Source organism: Drosophila willistoni, unplaced genomic scaffold (assembly GCF_018902025.1).
Source record: "Drosophila willistoni isolate 14030-0811.24 unplaced genomic scaffold, UCI_dwil_1.1 Seg740, whole genome shotgun sequence".
NCBI lineage: Eukaryota > Metazoa > Arthropoda > Insecta > Diptera > Drosophilidae > Drosophila > Drosophila willistoni.
Window position 1 is genome coordinate 258,457 of NW_025814644.1, and position 19,479 is coordinate 277,935.

Below are 19,479 nucleotides of genomic sequence, written 5' to 3' on the forward strand. Positions count from 1 at the left end.
ATGCAATTTTATATCTTTTGCTCTTTACAATGGGGTAATTGTAATAATTAGGAAGTAACCCCAAAAGCTTTCCTAAGTTGTTATGGTAACAATGGAATAAGTGTTTAATTCCACTTAAAAGCCATTCCCTCAATATTCCACTGTAAATACAACTAGATTATAGACTATAATCAGTATTTTACTGTTAACCATTCATAGAAATAAAATTAAGACATAATATATTAGACTTAAATATAATATTTAATGGAATCACATCTAAAAGATGTTAATAGAAAGATTATTATGAAATCCTGATCAGACACTGACCGACAAAGGCAGTAGGCGGGAAAGTGAAAAATAAAAAGTGAAAAGTAGGCCATGTCCATTTGCCTTGTTTACCTGCCTCATTTCCTACTTCCATATTTCACATTCTAGAAAATCGTGTTCGAGAGTATAGTTCTAATAATTAAAACAAATTGCAAGTAAAAACAAATTTCAAGTAAAAACAAATTTCAAGTAAAAATGCCCAATCCTGACTGGCCTAACTTAAATAAACCCGGAAACGGCAAGCTTAAAAAATTTGACCAAAAACTGAAGGTTCCAAAGATGGCCTTATATTGGCGCATCCAAATTATGAGGCCGATGCCAGAGTGGAAGATGCACCAAAATGTGCTAAATTGAATGCTCGTCCAAAATTCCAAGGTTTTAAAGCGGACAAAGTTAAACCTAAGATCGAAGCGAAGAAGGCGGTAATTTCCCCTAATACAAAAGTAATGGTGATGGCTCCTTTTGGCCACGTTTCCCGTGGGGTACGCCCACTCACTAAAAGTCCGACTCCCACACCGAGGAGTATCAAGAAAAAACGTCGTGTGGCCGATAACTTGAAACAAATGGCGGTCAAAAGCCTGAAGTCAGTTGGTAAAGAAGTACAAAAACTAAAAAATAACCAGAGGGCCGGGCTAACTTCGACCGCGTCAAAGTTTGTATACCCTTGCAACTTTTTTGGTAACTCTTTCTTACCTATAGCTATCAAAGTGGAAAAACGTTTAAGCTAAAAAGGCTAATGTTTCCGAAAGAACAGCCTACAATTTTAGCATAGGAAATAACGAAGATATTGATCAAAGTCAGGGTTTTGCACCGATCGCTCCTATGAGAGCTATATGACATAGTTACCCGATCCTTATTAAATTCGGCACAGTTATTTACAGATATATTAAACTAACAAATGTTTAATTTGAAAGCAATCGCATCAAAAGTAACGAAGGTTTTGACAAAAGTCACTGTTTTCGAAAGATCGTTCCTATGGGAGCTATATGATATAGTCACCCGATCTTGATCAAATTTGGCATAGTCGTTTATATGTGTAATTAACTCACCAATATTAAATTTCATGACAATAGCTGAGAAAATAACGAAGTTATTATGAAAAGTCACTGTTCGTGACTTTGTCATTTGTATGGAAGCTATATGATATAGTGATCCGATCCGGCTGAATCCAAGATATACAACGCCTGCAGTATATACAAGCCTACATGCAAAATTTCAGCTCTGTAGCTCTTTCGGTCTAGGAGGAGTTTGCGTTAATCCAGACGGACGGACGGACGGACGGACGGACGGACATGGCTATTTGAACTCGTCTCGTCGTGCTGATCAAGATTCAGTAATACTTAATTCTGTAAGTAATTTCATGTTATTTTACAAATTTCTTATAACTAATAATTTTACACTCTCATTTCACACTTCACAACTGAACACGCGGTTCTTATGTATGTACTTAGATCAATGCAGCTGCGTATTTTTCGCGCTTATGTGTCTACTTATGTATAATAAAGTACCGCAAGAGTAAGATGAGAGAGAGTTTTAGAGTTTTTAAAGAGCGTCATTCTGTTTGTTCGGACAAAGTTCCGTTTTGTAGTACAGTGGTACAAAGTTTATTCGCAGGCCCGAATTTCGGCAACATTCCCCTCCCAGCAAGCGAGCCACTGGAGCTTGCTTCATCATTTCCGACATCGAGGACTGCTAACTTTACTGCTGGTCTGGAGAGGACACCTAATTGTGTCTGTACCTTCGCCTGGCGGACTTGACCATCCTCTGCGGTGGTCACTTCGACCACTCGACCCTTTGTCCAGGTATTACGACGCTGATTTTCGTCCACTATAAGTACGATGTCGCCTACACCAATTGGCTTTACTTTTTTATGCCACTTGGCCCTTCGTGTTATGTTTGGTAGCATCTCTTTAACCCAGCGCTTCCGAAATAGGTTGGCGAACATCTCACTCTGGTGGAACGACCATTTATAGTCGATTTGTTCCGGATCGCAAATCGGTTTTTCTCCATTTGATGAGCCAAGCAACAGATGATTTGGCGTAAGAGCTTCTTGATCTTCGTCGTCCAGGGACACGTATGTCAGGGGCCTGGAGTTGACCGTCATTTCCACCTCTGCCATGGCGGTAAGAAGACTTTCATCTGAAAATTTTTGATTTGGTGTTATACGGTATAACACGGTTTTGACGGAACGCACCAAGCGCTCCCAGGCTCCTCCCATGTGAGGAGCTGACGGTGGGTTGAAGTACCACGATATTTCCTGCTGCGACAATTCTCGATGCATTTTCGCATCATCCAGTTGAAGTTTGTCTCTAAGAAAGGCATCGTCCCTCGAAAATTAGTCCCGTTATCGCTATATATTTCCTTTAGTGTGCCTCGGCGCGGTTTATGGCGTCTTAAGCTCATTAGGCATGGTTTGTTGTTAGACTATCCACGATCTCAATGCTTATTGCTCGCATTGTGAGGCAGGTTATCAGCATGCCCCATCTTTTCAATGACTTTCTTCCACCGATGACTGTTGCGGCCCAAAATAATCAACTCCTACATACGTAAACGCTGGCTTGAATGCACCCAGTCTAGCCCTCGGTAGGGGCGCCATTAAGGGTGCAATAGGTCGAGCACTACTCAGCTTACATTGTTGGCAATTTCGACGGATACCTTTAAGGAGAGGTCTTAGTTTTGGAATAAAATATTTTGAGGCCTCATTTACTGTAGTCTCATGATTCATGTGATAGTATTTTTCATGGTAGTGCCGGACTATCAGCTTTGTAAACCAGTGTTGGGTGGGTAGAGCGATTCGTCCTTCAGGGATGCCAGCGAAGCGACTGGCTCGATCGCGTACGCACAATACTCCCTGGTCATTTAGGAAGAGTTGTAACCTCCACAGTGGACTGCTCCGGCAAACGTGGTGGCCGTTTCGATGGCTGTGTACTCTTCGTTATAACATTCTTGTTGTATGTTCCGGTATAGAAACATTCTGGCTTCATTAATTTGGGATGCCAGTTGGTTTGTATTCTCATTTGATTACGTATTTTGTTGATCAATTTCCCTTATAGGCAAGCCAACATGCTATTGCCCTTGTCAATCGATTCCATTTTGAGAAGTACTCGTAATTGATTCTTGCTGGTTCCCTTCGCATGTGAAGGAAACGAGGACGCAGTTCCTCAGTGACTGTCCTTTCATTGGTAGTTTCCGTCGGCCAATCTGCCGGCGGTAGTTTTAAAACCATTGTGTGTATGTTTCAGGCCTATGTTGTCGTTTGGTGGCGATGTCCGCAACATTTAGTTTGCTTGGTACCCATCTCCAGTTTCTGGCCTCGGTGAGCTCACATATCTCGGCTATCCTAAACATTACATATTGTTGATATCGTCGTGGGTCTCCATCGAGCCACGCTAGTACCGTTTTCGGGTCGGTCCATAAGTAACATTCCTCAAAGTCGATTGTTGGAGCAGTATTCTGAGATACATCATTATACAGGATACAAAACCCATGGGGTCAAAAACTGACATCAAAACTTGTAAAATTTCCCTTTTGGTTGGTGCGACTTTTGTCGCTATTATGTTGCGCTTCAGGCGTACAAACTTTAGTGCATAGGTGAAGGCATCTTGACGTGGGCTCCACCGCATGCCCAATATTTTCTCATAAGAGTGTATCTCTTCACTGTTAAAGAACTGTTTTTCTTCGTAGGTTGTTGTGTCGCGAAGCGCAGCGAGTACCCGTTTGGAATTCGAACACCACTTGCGCATATGAAAACCTCCGCGTGCATGGACTTCTCTAACTTCTTTCGCTAATGTAATGGCTTCTTCTTCTGAATGGCATGAATCGATGTAGTCGTCTATGTAGTGACTTCTCTGAATAGCTTTAGCTGCCGAAGGAAACTCGTCTGCGTGTTTTTCAGGTCGCGCACATAGTGCGCTATACAGGGGCACGTGGCTCCAAATGTCAACACATTTAATTGGAAAGTTTCTATGACGCCTGTTGTCTGATTTTGCCATAGAATCGTTGTGCTTTAGCGTCTTCTTCTCTTACTGCTATTCGATGGAACATTTCGGCGATGTCACCGCTCACGCTAATTGCTCTCATTCTAAAGTTATACATAATCTGCAGCAAGGGCACGAGTAAATCGGGTCCCTTCAGAAGAAAATCATTTAGGGCTACTCCTGATGATTGAGCGCCGGTCCACACCAATCTGATCCTGTCAGGTTTATGTGGATTTCGTACAGGAAAAATGGGCAAGTACCATGCATTTTCGGGTTTCTCCAGGTCTTCTTATCTGTCAACTTTCTGGCATATCCTTTAGCTATCAAGTTTTGTATTTGACTATGTAGCTCACTTGCAAAAGGAGGTCTGCTGCCATTTTCTTTTGCATGCTAGAGTCGTCGTTTGCTACCGGCAGGCATTGAAATACACGGGGACCATCTTTCAAGCAATCCGTGGTGTACATCCGCGAGCTGTAACTAACAGTGTCCTCCAGAATGTAGAGATCGCTCTTCATCAGGGACTTGGTAACATCGGCGGTGATTTTCCTCCGTTGCAAATGTTTTTTAACCATCTCATGCAAATCCAGATCGCATTGACACCGATGCAGGTTGAGTCCTCCACCAGATCGTCCCAATCCGCCATATATAGTCCATCCTAGTCTCGTTTTTGCAGCAATTGCTGCCATTTTCCTTCGCGCACTATTAGCGAAGCTATGAGATTCGGATTATTACTGCCTATTATCATTTGAGGCATTGCGTTAACAAAGCTCGGGATAGGCAAGTTCTTTAAGTGCGGATATCTTTGTTTTATCCTATCTGCTATCATCGTCTCGGATGAGAGACCAATGGACTTAACTGTGCAGACTTCATTTACTTTAAATAATTTATTACCCTGTCCTTGTTTTGAGATTCTCAAGTTTGCTTTGCAGCCATTTATGTCGCAAGTTACGCGACTCCAGAAGGATCCCTTGTGGTTTTTGAGGCACTGAGCACATAGGTGATGGTTATTTATTGCGTTCCACCTGGCTTGGACTGACATCCGCAACAACTTTTCGCAAGACACTGGTTTGTGGTGTCCTTTGCATATCGCACAGAATGTGTGTTTATGGTTATCTGTAGGCGCTGCGGTATGTGTATGCATCACTCCTCTGTTGGTTCTCTTCTTGTCGCTTTCTGGTAATATGTTGGGCGTCGATAGACGACTCCCTGCTTCAGCCAACTCAAACAACCAATCCGCTAGGTGCTGTATGTTCGGGTACGGTATGGATTTTGAATGTAATCCCCAGTTAAGCATCATATCAGGTCCGATCTTCTCGATAAGCTCTTGTAATAACGTAGGGTTGTTCAGGTGCGCATCTAGCTTGCTTGCCCTAATGGTAGCGCACATATTTTTAACCGCAAATGCAAACTCGATCAGCGGTTCTAGCTTGCCCTTTAGGAGGCAAATTTCGCACATTCTCCATCAAAGTTTTATTATGTGTTCCGGGCGTCCAAAGTACATTCTCAAAGTACTTATAACGCTCGGAGCATTTATGGGAACAGTAAGCTGTCTCGCACGGCTTCAAGGGCCTACCTTTCAGACATCTCTGCAGACGCATAGCGTTCTCCTCGTTGCTGTATCCACCGATCCGGGTGCTAGTTTCATAGGTGCTTATGAAAAGTGGCCATTCTCTTGGATCTCCTTTGAAAACTGGTAATTCTCTCGGCGTTGATTGTCGAGCAGCTACTTGTTGTGTGTTATGCCATTGGCCTTGCACGGCATGCTCTGCGCTCTGGTACTCGTCGCCTGTGGAGTGTTGGTGGCACTATCATCCGTCATCATTATGTAACAGGTATTCCAGCAGCGTGTTGTGGATGGTTCTTCGCTTCTCCGTTTGACTGTACTCTCGTTTGGAGTAAGGCGTACTTACGGCGCAGATATTCCCTTTCGAGGCACATTTCGTCCTCTAATTGTTGCAAAAGTATTTGCTGATCTTCCGGCATTGCTTCATCTTCCAGTGCTGATCTTTGTCACCTGGGTGGTTAAACTTGAAATGTGATTCAGTTTCGAGGTTATGTTCGCCTTCATCAGGCACGTGGCGACATGTCTCGCACATCCAGGAACTCGAGGTGGCACGTTTTTCGATCCGCAGCAGGTGCAGTGGAATTGAGATGCACACCTGGAGCACGTGAGCATTTCCTGGTTGTCCGCCTCCTGGCACAGACCACAGTTTCCAGCCGGTGCCATGTCTATACGTAATTTTACGCGTGGTAAAATTTAAATTTGTTCTTTCCTTGGGATTTGTGTAGTCCCTCCTCTTTAGGTCTCTGTAGCTCTACTACACCGTAGGAATTAAAGAATTGCTCAAAATTCTTTACGAAAGAGTAAATTTAATTTCCAATAGAAATTAAAAAGAATTTGATGTTGATTGTTGCTCGTTCGACTAGTTAATCTAGCTCCGCCAGTGCATTTGAAATAAATGTAGTCCATTAATTCCTCTGGTTAGGTAAGCGGTAAGCGGTAAGCTTTTTAATTCTGTAAGTAATTTCATGTTATTTTACAAATTTCTTATAACTAATAATTTTACAATCTCATTTCACTTACTCTAGTCTTGGCCTCTTGGCTACGAAAAAAAACTGAACACGCGGTTCTTATGTATGTACTTAGATCAATGCAGCTGCGTATTTTTCGCGCTTATGTGTCTACTTATGTATAATAAAGTACCGCAAGAGTAAGATGAGCGAGAGTTTTAGAGTTTTTAAAGAGCGTCATTCTGTTTGTTTGGACAAAGTTCCGTTTGTAGTACAGTGGTACAAAGTTTATTCGCAATTTCGCACAAGGAGGACAAAGCAAATTAAAGAAAATAAGTCTTATGTATATATTGAATTTGTTTGCATTAGAATTGACAACGATCCTACAAAATTTTTTAAATTTCTATTATGATTTTTTCACCCATATTTGTATTTAAAATAAGTAAACATCTGGATTGTTAGTGCAATTTTCTATCTTTTGCTCTTTACAATGGGGAAATTTGGTTGTTTGGTAGTTCGATTGGGCGTCCCGAGGAGCTAACCTTATTTAGGACTGGAATTCATCCAATTAGCTATTGCTTTCAGAGAGCTAAAAACAGGCGGACATGGCCAATTTTTCTAGCTAGCAGACTGATGTACATTTTTACATTTGAGCAGTGACAGAAATCGATATTTATAATTGATCATAAGTTTAAGTTATATTTTTTACTTGATACATACATAGAATAAGTAGATGCAAGAATATCCAAGTAAATGGTGGAAAGGTTTATCTTGAATAGGCCCAAATATAATAAAGTAACCAAAACTTTTTTAAGTTGTTATGGTAACAATGGAATAAGTGTTTAATTCGATTTTTTAAAGAACGTGCTTTATCCCCATCAATCGGATAAATCTAGTCTTGCGGGTATTGTGGAGCCACTTAAAAGCCATTCCAATATTCCACTGGAAATACAACTAGATTATAGACTATAATCAGTATTTTAGTGTTCATTCATAGAAATAAAATTAAGACATAATATATTAGACTTAAATATAATATTTAATGGAATCACAACTAAAATATGTTAATAGAAAGATTATTATGAAATCCTGATCAGACACTGACGACAAAGGCAGTAGGCGGGAAAGTGAAAATAAAAAGTGAAAAGTAGGCCATGTCCATTTGCCTAGTTGCCTGCCCATTTCCTACTTCCATATTTCACATTCTAGAGTTTAATAATTAAAACAAATTTCAAGTAAAAACAAATCTCAAATAAAAATGCCCAATCCTGACTGGCCTAACTTTAATAAACCCGGAAACGGCAAGTTTAAAAAATTTGCTCAAAAACTGAAGGTTCCTAAAATGGCGACAGATTGGCGCACCAAATATGAAGCCGAAGCCAAAGTGGAAGGATGCACCAAAATGTGCTAAATTTAATGCTCGTCCAAAATTCCACGGTTTTAAAGTGGACAAAGTTAAACCTAAGATCGAAGCGAAGAAGGAGGTAATTTCTCCTAATACGAAAGTAATGGGGGTGGCTCCTTTTGGCCACGTTTCCCGTGAGGTACGCCCACTCACTAGAAGTCCGACTTCCAAACTAAGGAGTATCAAGAAAAAACGTCGTGTGGCCGATAACTGAAAAAAATGGCGTTCAAAAGCCTGAAGTCAGTTGGTAAAGAAGTACAGAAAATAGAAAAAAAAAATGCTTAAGCGCATAAGGTGATCAACTGGAAAAGTCCAAGAAATCGTTATAAACATCCCCGAGAGCTGGCCATCCGAAGAGGACACACCAAGATAAATATCGCTAGAAAGTTTTGTCACCAGACAGTTCATTAACATACTGATTCAGCCCTGGGCAAGCGACGTTATGCTCTACCCCTGTGTTATCGATAAGTATCAAAGAGTTGGTAACAAAACGTTGACGAGAAAGGGTGCGAACGAAGAAGCTCCTACGATCGGTGGTAACGAACGGCCACCACGAACGAATCCAACGGCATCGCTTTGCAAACGTCATTTTATTGTTAAGTCTCAATTAGTTAATAAACTTATATTAATTATCCATCTAAACGTACGAGTCTGGCTTTCTATTGTTCCTATAAGTCGCACTCCCCGCCGAAGCCTTCCTGACAGCTTCTCCATCTACAATCTTCTACTGGGTAATGTGATTTGCAACCGACATTCTCAGAAGTGGGTATTAGGTGTGACAATTTTCAGACGTGGGATGGTGTCCAATTTAGAATTTGGATAGTGTGCAAAAAGGAACTGATATTTCTCATAAGTAGAAGTGGTGTGAAGACAAAGGTAACGCCGCAATTTTCCGTGGTATTACCTAAGCAAAAGTAGGTAAAACACAAATGTAGGTCAGTATATGGAAATTCTCAGAATTTCGCCGAAGAAAAATATAATAATTTTAATCATTCTTTTGAAAACATGAACGAAATTATAGCTCTTGTTCCTGAATTTAATCCATCGTCCGTAAAATCATTGGATTCGATCAGTTTGTTAAACGTGTGGAAAACTTGAAAACGCATATAAATGGGACGACAGAAAGATAATTTTTACAGTTCACCAAAAGATGCAAGTGCAGCTCGTTACTGGTGGATGCAACGACTTCGCATGTATCAGCAACGCAGCTGATGTTATTTAAAAATCTGAAACCATCGGGAAACAACGGAAGCTATTGGTAAAAAGGGTGAGTTATCTGATCAGCATTGTTACACTATTATAAACGGAATCAACGATTACGATCTTAGAGAAAGGTATTTAACCATTATACCTATGTAACGAACTTTACCAGGTATACAGCCTATTCGGCTCATAACGAAATCAAATATAATCCACATAGTTTCAAAATAAACGTGAGTGCAACGGTAATACGCAGAAGTCAAGTCAATCTGTAATAAAACGGACACCAAAGAAAAGATAGAGCCGTCAATCAAATGCTTTAATTGTCAAAAGATGGGACATTATTCCTCAGATCCTGTTCCACAGCGTAAACCTCGATGTACTCATTGTAATCGTACTAATCACGACTCTACCAACTGCCCTGAAAAATTTAAAAACGTTTCGAAAGTAAATAAAATTGACTCAAACATCAACTCAGATATCTGTAAATTTATTTCAGTTAACGGAAACGAAACAAACGCATTCGTCGTTCCAGGTAGTACACTTACTCTGATTCGAAAATCATTTGCAGAAAACGTAGGCGTTTTGTAACGATGTGCAATAACCCTGAATGGATTTGGAGGAGAAACATTTTTCTGTAACCAAAACTAAATGCGAAAGTCGTTGTTGACAAGATAGGTTGAAATTCTTGTAGTGGAAAATGACTTAATATCTGAAAAAGTTTTATTGGGTAAGGATATTCTTTGTCGAGATGGCAATAAACTAATTATTCTCGACAACAAATGTTTTATCGAAAACATACGCCAAATAGAAACGACTCAAAATCGAGCGGATACGGAAAACGAAAAATTGGAAAAAGTCTTAACAGATAATGCTGCTTGTTTCTTGCACAAGACCAACGAATTAGGTAAACGCTCAATATCGAAAATGAAAATCGTTTTAACATCAAACGTCCCATGTTATACGAAACCATACCGAACACCGTTTGCGCTCAGACCTATTGTTACGAATTTCATATCTGAATTATTGTAAAACGTCATTCGACATTCGTCCTTCGGATTCGACGTACGCCTCGGTTATCGTCATCGTAGATAAAAGAATGGAGAACATCGTCTTTGCGTCGACTATCGTCGTCAAGTATTAAAGTATTACGGTCAAAATTCCATTTCCTATGCCAAACATGCAAGAGCAATTCGCTCAACTAGCTGGAAACGTCTATTTTACGCAACTTGATCTACGTATGGGATACCATCAAATCGAGATAAGTGAATCGTCCAAACAGTACACGGCGTTTGTTACAGCTGACGGGCATTACGAATACAACAGAATGCCTTTGGACTATTAACGCTCCGGCAGTCTTTCAGTCGGTAATGAACCAATCATAAAACGTATGGAACCAGGTGAGGTACTCGCATATTTAGATGACGTAATAATCCCAAGTAAGACCTTCGAATCTGGTATGCAACGAATTAAAAAGTTTTTCTCAATCTTACAAGACAGTGGCTTAACCCTACGATACGACAAATGCAAGTTTCTGCAATCCGAAATTACGTTTTTGGGCCACATAGTCAATAAAGATGGAATAAAACCTGGCGAATGTAAAGTAAGCGCAATTAAAAATTTTAAAGTACCTACAAACGTAAGAGAAGTAAGAAGATTCCTTGGTCTCACAGGTTTCTTCAGAAAATTTATTGAAAATTTATTTATTTATTTATTGACCGAAGTAATCGACGCCTGTTGCTGTAAATGGTTTTTTGTGGGTGAAAAACCTTTCTTCGGGCAGAAATCCCATTTTTGGTGTTTGTGGTTTTGCCTTTTTGCGTTTACACCAAACACAAGCATTGATCGTCGTCCTGATGATCCTATTTAATTTTGGCATCCAGTATGCTTCCTGAACTGTGTACTACTACCTGTGTTCCGAATGTTGTGCGTCGACATGAATTTTATTGATCAGCATCCGAGTAAGATATGTTTGCCATCGAGAACAACTGGGCTTTTGGTATATGTCGATATCTCTTTTGCACGTTCTATTCTGCTATCCACTCGCATTATGCCATTGTCATCCAGGTTACACAATATTTTGACAACCTCAATTTTGAAGAAGGCTTTCCAGTCCTTAGGCTGATTAGATCGTCCTGAAATAGCTGTTGCTGTACAACCTTCCACCAGACAGTTTCCGCCCATTCAATTTCGCCGACACTTAACTCATTCAATTTTCGATTACCTTTTAACCGTTTCGTTAAGTTATTTATGTATCTCCCAATCCAGGCAGTACTGCGAATCAATTTATTGTATCCGGAAATTCTTTGTATGAGTATATCCATTGGATGTTCCATCTCTTGAAGTACCATTACGACCCCTGTTTGGTCGTATTCTTCTATAATGGGTTTTTGAAGATCCCATGTGGATTCGGGTCTTTGAAGAAATTCGGGTCCCGTCAACAACCAATGAAGTTTATGCTCTGATATGTTGTCACGCGTTATGACGTCAGCGATGTTTTCATTTGTTGATAGCCAGCGCCACTCTGATCTTACCGATTTTTCACAAATCTCACCTATTCGATTTGCGACAAAAACGTCCATACGTTTATCGCTGTTAATCCAGGTAAGAACCGTACGTGAATCAGTCCAAAAGTAACGTTGATCTATATTGATTTGTAATTCGTGGCTTATCATTTCAGCCAAACGGCATCCCAGTACGGCGGCCATCGTTTCCAGTTTCGGAATAGTTATATGTTTGATTGGAGAAACCCTTGCCTTAGATGCAATTAGTGACACATGAAATTGACATTTATCCTCCTTAACATAGCTGCATCTGATATAGGCAACTGAAGAATATGCTTTTGCACTTGCGTCATTAAATATGTGCATTTCAACGCGGTTGACATTGTTCAGATTAGAGCTATAACACCTTGGAATTTTGGTGCCCTCAATTGATATAATGCCTTTATCCAATTTCGCCATTTGTTTATTAGATCTCCCTTGATTTGGTCATCCAGCCTATTCCAGACTATACATCTCGCATAAGGATTCGTCCTTTGATTGTGACTGGTGTCATGATCCCCAATGGGTCATATAGCGAATTAACTACTGACAATACATTCCTCTTTGTTGGTGTAACTTTGCAGAAAGCAGATCATCTGTAACTTTATGCATTACCGTAGTGGAGTACGTGAAGAAGTCGCCTTTTGCGTCCCACAATACTCCTAGCACCTTTTGCTGTACGTCCATTTTTCCCTATCATTGCTGTAGACTTGTTCGCCCTGAGAGTTTTGGGAATGGATTGCATCACTTCGTCGCTGTTTGATATAAATTGACACAATTCAAATCCAGCCTTTGAGTGTATTTTCGTTATTGCATTAATGATGTTGATGACTTCATACGCACTAGGTTTGGAATCGAGATAATCATCTACGTAATGATTTTGCATATAGCTTTTACTGCGTCGGGTAGTTCATCTTTAAATTTGCTAGCATTGTAATTTTTAACAATTGTGCAGAAATGGTGAGCAGTAGTTCAACAACATTGCTTTCATTTGAAATATGATGGCTCTTTTTTGGTCAGATCTCTCTATAAGAACATTGTGCTGCAGTATCACATTCTGTAATGCTCACTGATTGAACATTTCGCGAATGTCTGCTACGACTGCTACTGCATGTAGCCGAAATCGTATCAAATTCCTATTATAGACGTTGACCAGTCTGGGCCAGTAAGCAGGTTGCTATTAAGGCACGTACCGTTGCAAGTAGCCGTAGCGCGATACAAGTCGAACCTTGCGGCTTTTTGGGTTGATAACAGCAAAATGTGGTAAAAACCACAGTTTTGGAGAGTTGAGAACGTTAATGTCTGTTAACTGGACGGCATAAGCTTTGTCCAAAAGTTTTGTTATTTCGTTCTTATATGCTTCTGCGGTATCCTTGTCTCTCAAAAGCTTTCGCTCAAGACATTTGAGTCGTTGAAAAGCCATTGACTTGCTTTCCGGTAGTTTTATATCATCCGATTTCCATGGCAATCCAATTTCATAGAAATTACCCTTTTGGTTAATTGAGCTTCGGCCTTTGCTAATGCTGACCGCTCATCCACAGACCGTGTTTTGTCGATCTTTATTGTACAGGCACCGAAGTTTTCAATACTGAATTGTTGCTTAATCATTTGTTGTAGACATACATCTTCTATTTGACAGCAAGTAAAATGTGATGCTTGTAGATTGGTTTGTGCTGGTCCATGTACTACCCAGCCTAATTTGGTTTTAGATAACATTGGCCGATGCTCATTGCCATCTATAACGGCTCGTGCGGTAATTAATTTAGCATGGCGTTGTCCTATCAATACCATGGGTTGCCTATCCTGTAACTTCGTGTAGTCTACCATATTTTTTGGTACAAATTCTGTTAGCTTCTTATAGTCAAGTTGTTGTGTTAGTATTTTTAGATCGTTGACTAACCAAACTCCATTTAGCTGATGTTTCGGACCGTTCTTTCCACTGATATTAATGGTTGCCGATTCCGCATCTGCCTCATATCTGTAGACACCACCTGTCCAAGTAAAACAAAATGGGTTTGCGTCACCCTTCTCTTTGCCCTTTCTCTTGCCAAGCTCATTTCCATGATTGTGGATGTACTACCGTCATCCAAAAATGCGACAGTTTCTTTCGAGCCTTTTTCGCCGTGTACTGTGATTGGTACCATTTTGAGTAATGCAGATTTTGGTGAATCAGATACGCATCCTGTGACGTTTGTGGTGGCTGCTAGATTTACTTGTATGGGTCTCTTGTGCAGTAATGGGTTGTGAAACTTTTCACAATTGTCAATTTTGCAGGCTTGTCTTTCGCTGCATTGCTTTTATGGAATTTTAGACAGCTGTAACACGCTTTGTTACGATTAGCTAAATCCCATCTCTTTTTAATATCTGCTTTTAAGAATACGTTGCACTTGGTTAGAGGGTGTTTTTCCTCGCTGCAAATAAAGCAAATGCTTTTGATTTTGGCTTTGGTTGGTTTACCGCCTCTATTTCCTGTGGTTGGGATTGGGTTGCTTTATATTACTCTGCGAATGACGACTGCTGGTTAATTGATGTAACCTTTTTGAAAAATGAGACATCTTGGATTAGATCTGCTTGTCTTTGTGCCCACTCAGCTAGCTTGTCAAATGTACAGAATGAAGCGCGCACGTTTGCATCTCGTAGATATGCGCCCCATTCTCGTAGATAGTTTTCGGACAGTTTTCCGATCATCATAGCTAGTAATCGTTGTGTGTCGATTAACCGGTTATCAGTGTATTCCAAAGCAGAACTTATGTTTTGAACAGTGTTATTGAATTCTTCGAAATTGTCGATATTGTTGACTGGCTTTACTTGGCACGCTCTTGACATCAACTCTAGTGCATATTTTCGGCTCCACCATACGCTTTATCTAAGATCGATATGATTTTGTCTGGATCTTTTGCAGAGATTAGTAGCAGAGAAACCTTTTCCTTAGCCACTCCCTTTAGAGCTTTTGATAATCGTTGAACATCTTCCTCTTTAAGAATCCGCAATGTTTGCTCGTAGCATTGAACTCTTGGATAAAGTGTGTCCAATTCAACGCTGATGAACCATCAAACTCCAGGTGTTTACTGTTTAAGCTCTGCCGCGCCAGCATCTGGTTCATGGCTCTTGTCGCCATGCTCGGATTATTGGTTTCATCCAAATTATTCTGACACTCTTCAGATTGCGAACGAACCCACATTGAAGTTCGCTCATTTCGCACAGATGTTTCAAATCGTTCGGACATGCGGGAAGAACAATCTGTTAGTGCGACCTTGGCTTTCAGAACATTTTTCTTACTTACCAGTGCTTTTCTTCCGCTTGAAGAAGTTCTAGTTCCCTTTGAACTATAAGTATTTCATTGTGCATACTAGTTAAGTCTATCTCTGAGTTTGCAGTTGGGTTGTTATCTGCCTCTGACAGTATCCGTTTGTTGTTTATAAGCTTTGACTCCTTTTCGCACATTTACGCTTGACGTCTACGTATGCTGTATCCACATTCTCAATTTGTTCCAGTATAACTAGTCGCTGCTCCAGAACTATTGCATTTGACCCATCAGAGTCTCCGGTGCTGACAAATGATATGGCGTCAACAATTTTTGCCGTCAATCATTTTTTGTCTCTTTCTCACCGACGCCGATGTCAAGAAACTCACAGACGCGCAATAAAGCGTTTGCGCCTAGTTCCTTTGAGATTGCCTGCTCATGTTCTGCCTTTTCAGCATTGTTATAATTTAAACCTTTGAACGTACGAAGCTGTCGTTTTATCAATGTTTCTGTAACAAATTTCAGGTAGATTGCAAATGTACATCTCGTAGTGTTTGCGATTTCCACGAATCAATGCGGCCAAGCTGCTGTTTGCTCCACTGCCACATTTTTGATTAAATGGTTTGTTTTTGTTTATGGACTGTATTTCTATCGCTGATTGCTATTTAAGCTATCCGGCTCGAAGGACCACTATGTTAAATTTATTTTAGACGCTTATAAACTTTATTTTGATTTTTTCTTAATAGTATGCTTTTACAATGTTCTTATTGGCGGCGTGGTCTTTTTTCGAGTGTGGCCGTATATTGTTAAACTGAGCATACATTTAAATAATCGAAACTTAAATACTAGATGTATCGATATTGATCGAGGCCTTTTACTACGATACAAATAAGCTACGACAACGTCGTTACATCACAGCAAGATAATTATGTTACAACGTCACGGATTACCTAAGCCAAAGTAGGTAAAACACAAACGTAGGTCAGTATATGGAAATTCTCAGAATTTCGCAACCCAACGACAACACGAATTCAACTGCGATGAAAATATAATAATTTTAATTATTCTTTTGAAACATGAACGAAATTATAGCTCTTGTTCCTGAATTTAATCCATCGTCCGTAAAATCATTGGATTCGCATCAGTTTGTTAAACGTGTGGAAACTCTGAAAAACGCATATAATGGACGACAGAAAGATAATTTTACAGTTCACCAAAGATGCAAGTTGCAGCTCCTTACTGGGTGGATGCAACGACTTCGCATGTCATTTAAAAATGCTGAAAACCATCGGGAAACAACGGAAGCTATTGGTAAAAAGGGTGAGTTATCTGATTCAGCAATTGTAACACATATTATAAACGGAATCAACAATTACGATCTTAAGAGAAAGGAATCTAACTATTATACCTGATATAACGAACTTTTACGAGGTATACATGCCTATTCGGCTCATAACGAAATCAAATATATCCACATAGTTTTCAAAATAAACGTGAGTGCAACGGTAATACGCAGAAGTCAAGTCAATCTGTAATAAAACGGACACCCAAAGAAAAGATAGAGCCGTCAATCAAATGCTTTAATTGTTAAAAGATGGGACATTATTCCTCAGATCCTGTTCCAAAGCGTAAACCTCGATGTACTCATTGTAATCGTACTAATCACGACTCTACCAACTGCCCTGAAAAATTTAAAAACGTTTCGAAAGTAAATAAATTGACTCAAACATCAACTCAGATATCTGTAAATTTATTTCAGTTAACGGAAACGAAACAAACGCATTCGTCGTTCCAGGTAGTACACTTACTCTGATTCGAAAATCATTTGCAGAAGACGTATGCGTTTTGTAACGATGTGCAATAACCCTGAATGGATTTGGAGGAGAACATTTTTCTGTAACCAAAAACTAAATACGAAAGTCGTTGTTGACAAGATAGGTTGAAATTCTTGTAGTGGAAAATGACTTAATATCTGAAAAAGTTTTATTGGGTAAGGATATTCTTTGTCGAGATGGCAATAAACTAATTATTCACGGAACAAATGTTTTATCGAAAACATACGCCAAATAGAAACGACTCAAAATCGAGCGGATACGGAAAACGAAAATTGGAAAAGTCTTAACAGATAATGCTGCTTGTTTCTTGCACAAGACCAACGAATTAGGTAAACGCTCAATATCGAAAATGAAAATCGTTTTAACATCAAACGTCCCATGTTATACGAAACCATACCGAACACCGTTTGCGCTCAGACCTATTGTTACGAATTTCATATCTGAATTATTGTAAAACGTCATTCGACATTCGTCCTTCGGATTCGACGTACGCCTCGGTTATCGTCATCGTAGATAAAAAGAATGGAGAACATCGTCTTTGCGTCAACTATCGTCGCCAAGTATTAACAGTATTACGGTCAAAATTCCATTTCCTATGCCAAACATGGAAGAGCAATTCGCTCAACTAGCTGGAACTAGATACAACTAGATTATAGACTATAATCAGTATTTTAGTGTTAACCATTCATAGAAATAAAATTAAGACATAATATATTAGACTTAAATATAATATTTAATGGAATCACAACTAAAATATGTTAATAGAAAGATTATTATGAAATCCTGATCAGACACTGATCGACAAAGGCAGTAGGCGGGAAAGTGAAAAATAAAAAGTGAAAAGTAGGCCATGTCCATTTGCCTAGTTGCCTGCCTCATTTCCTACTTCCATATTTCACATTTTAGAGTTCTAATAATTTAAACAAATTTCAAGTAAAACAAATTTCAAATAAAAATGCCCCAATCCTGACTGGCCTAACTTTAATAATACATCTTCTATTTGACAGCAAGTAAAATGTGATGCTTGTAGATTGGTTTGTGCTGGTCCATGTACTACCCAGCCTAATTTGGTTTAGATAACATTGGCCGATGCTCATTGCCATCTATAACGGCTCGTGCGGTAATTAATTTAGCATGGCGTTGTCCTATCAATACCATGGGTTGCCTATCCTGTAACTTCGTGTAGTCTACCATATTTTTTGGTACAAATTCTGTTAGCTTCTTATAGTCAAGTTGTTGTGTTAGTATTTTTAGATCGTTGACTAACCAAACTCCATTTAGCTGATGTTTCGGACCGTTCTTTCCACTGATATTAATGGTTGCCGATTCCGCATCTGCCTCATATCTGTAGACACCACCTGTCCAAGTAAAACAAAATGGGTTTGCGTCACCCTTTATGCCAACTTCTCTTGCCAAGCTCATTTCCATGATTGTGGATGTACTACCGTCATCCAAAATGCGACAGTTTCTTTCGAGCCTTTTTCGCCGAGTACTGTGATTGGTACCATTTTGAGTAATGCAGATTTTGGTGAATCAGATACGCATCCTGTGACGTTTGTGGTGGCTGCTAGATTTACTTGTATGGGTCTCTTGTGCAGTAATGGGTTGTGAAACTTTTCACAATTGTCAATTTTGCAGGCTTGTCTTTCGCTGCATTGGCTTTTATGGAATTTTAGACAGCTGTAACACGCTTTGTTACGATTAGCTAATCCCATCTCTTTTTAATATCTGCTTTTAAGAATACGTTGCACTTGGTTAGAGGGTGTTTTTCCTCGCTGCAAATAAAGCAAAATGCTTTTGATTTTGGCTTTGGTTGGTTTACCGCCTCTATTTCCTGTGGTTGGGATTGGGTTGCTTTATATTACTCTGCGAATGACGACTGCTGGTTAATTGATGTAACCTTTTTGAAAAATGAGACATCTTGGATTAGATCTGCTTGTCTTTGTGCCCACTCAGCTAGCTTGTCAAATGTACAGAATGAAGCGCGCACGTTTGCATCTCGTAGATATGCGCCCCATTCTCGTAGATAGTTTTCGGACAGTTTTCCGATCATCATAGCTAGTATCGTTGTGTGTCGATTAACCGGTTATCAGTGTATTCCAAAGCAGAACTTATGTTTTGAACAGTGTTATTGAATTCTTCGAAATTGTCGATATTGTTGACTGGCTTTACTTGGCACGCTCTTGACATCAACTCTAGTGCAATATTTTCGGCTCCACCATACGCTTTATCTAAGATCGATATGATTTTGTCTGGATCTTTTGCAGAGATTAGTAGCAAAGAAACCTTTTCCTTAGCCACTCCCTTTAGAGCTTTTGATAATCGTTGAACATCTTCCTCTTTAAAGAATCCGCAATGTTGCTCGTAGCATTGAACTCTTGGATAAAGTGTGTCCAATTCAACGCTGATGAACCATCAACTCCAGGTGTTTACTGTTTAAGCTCTGGCCGCGCCAGCA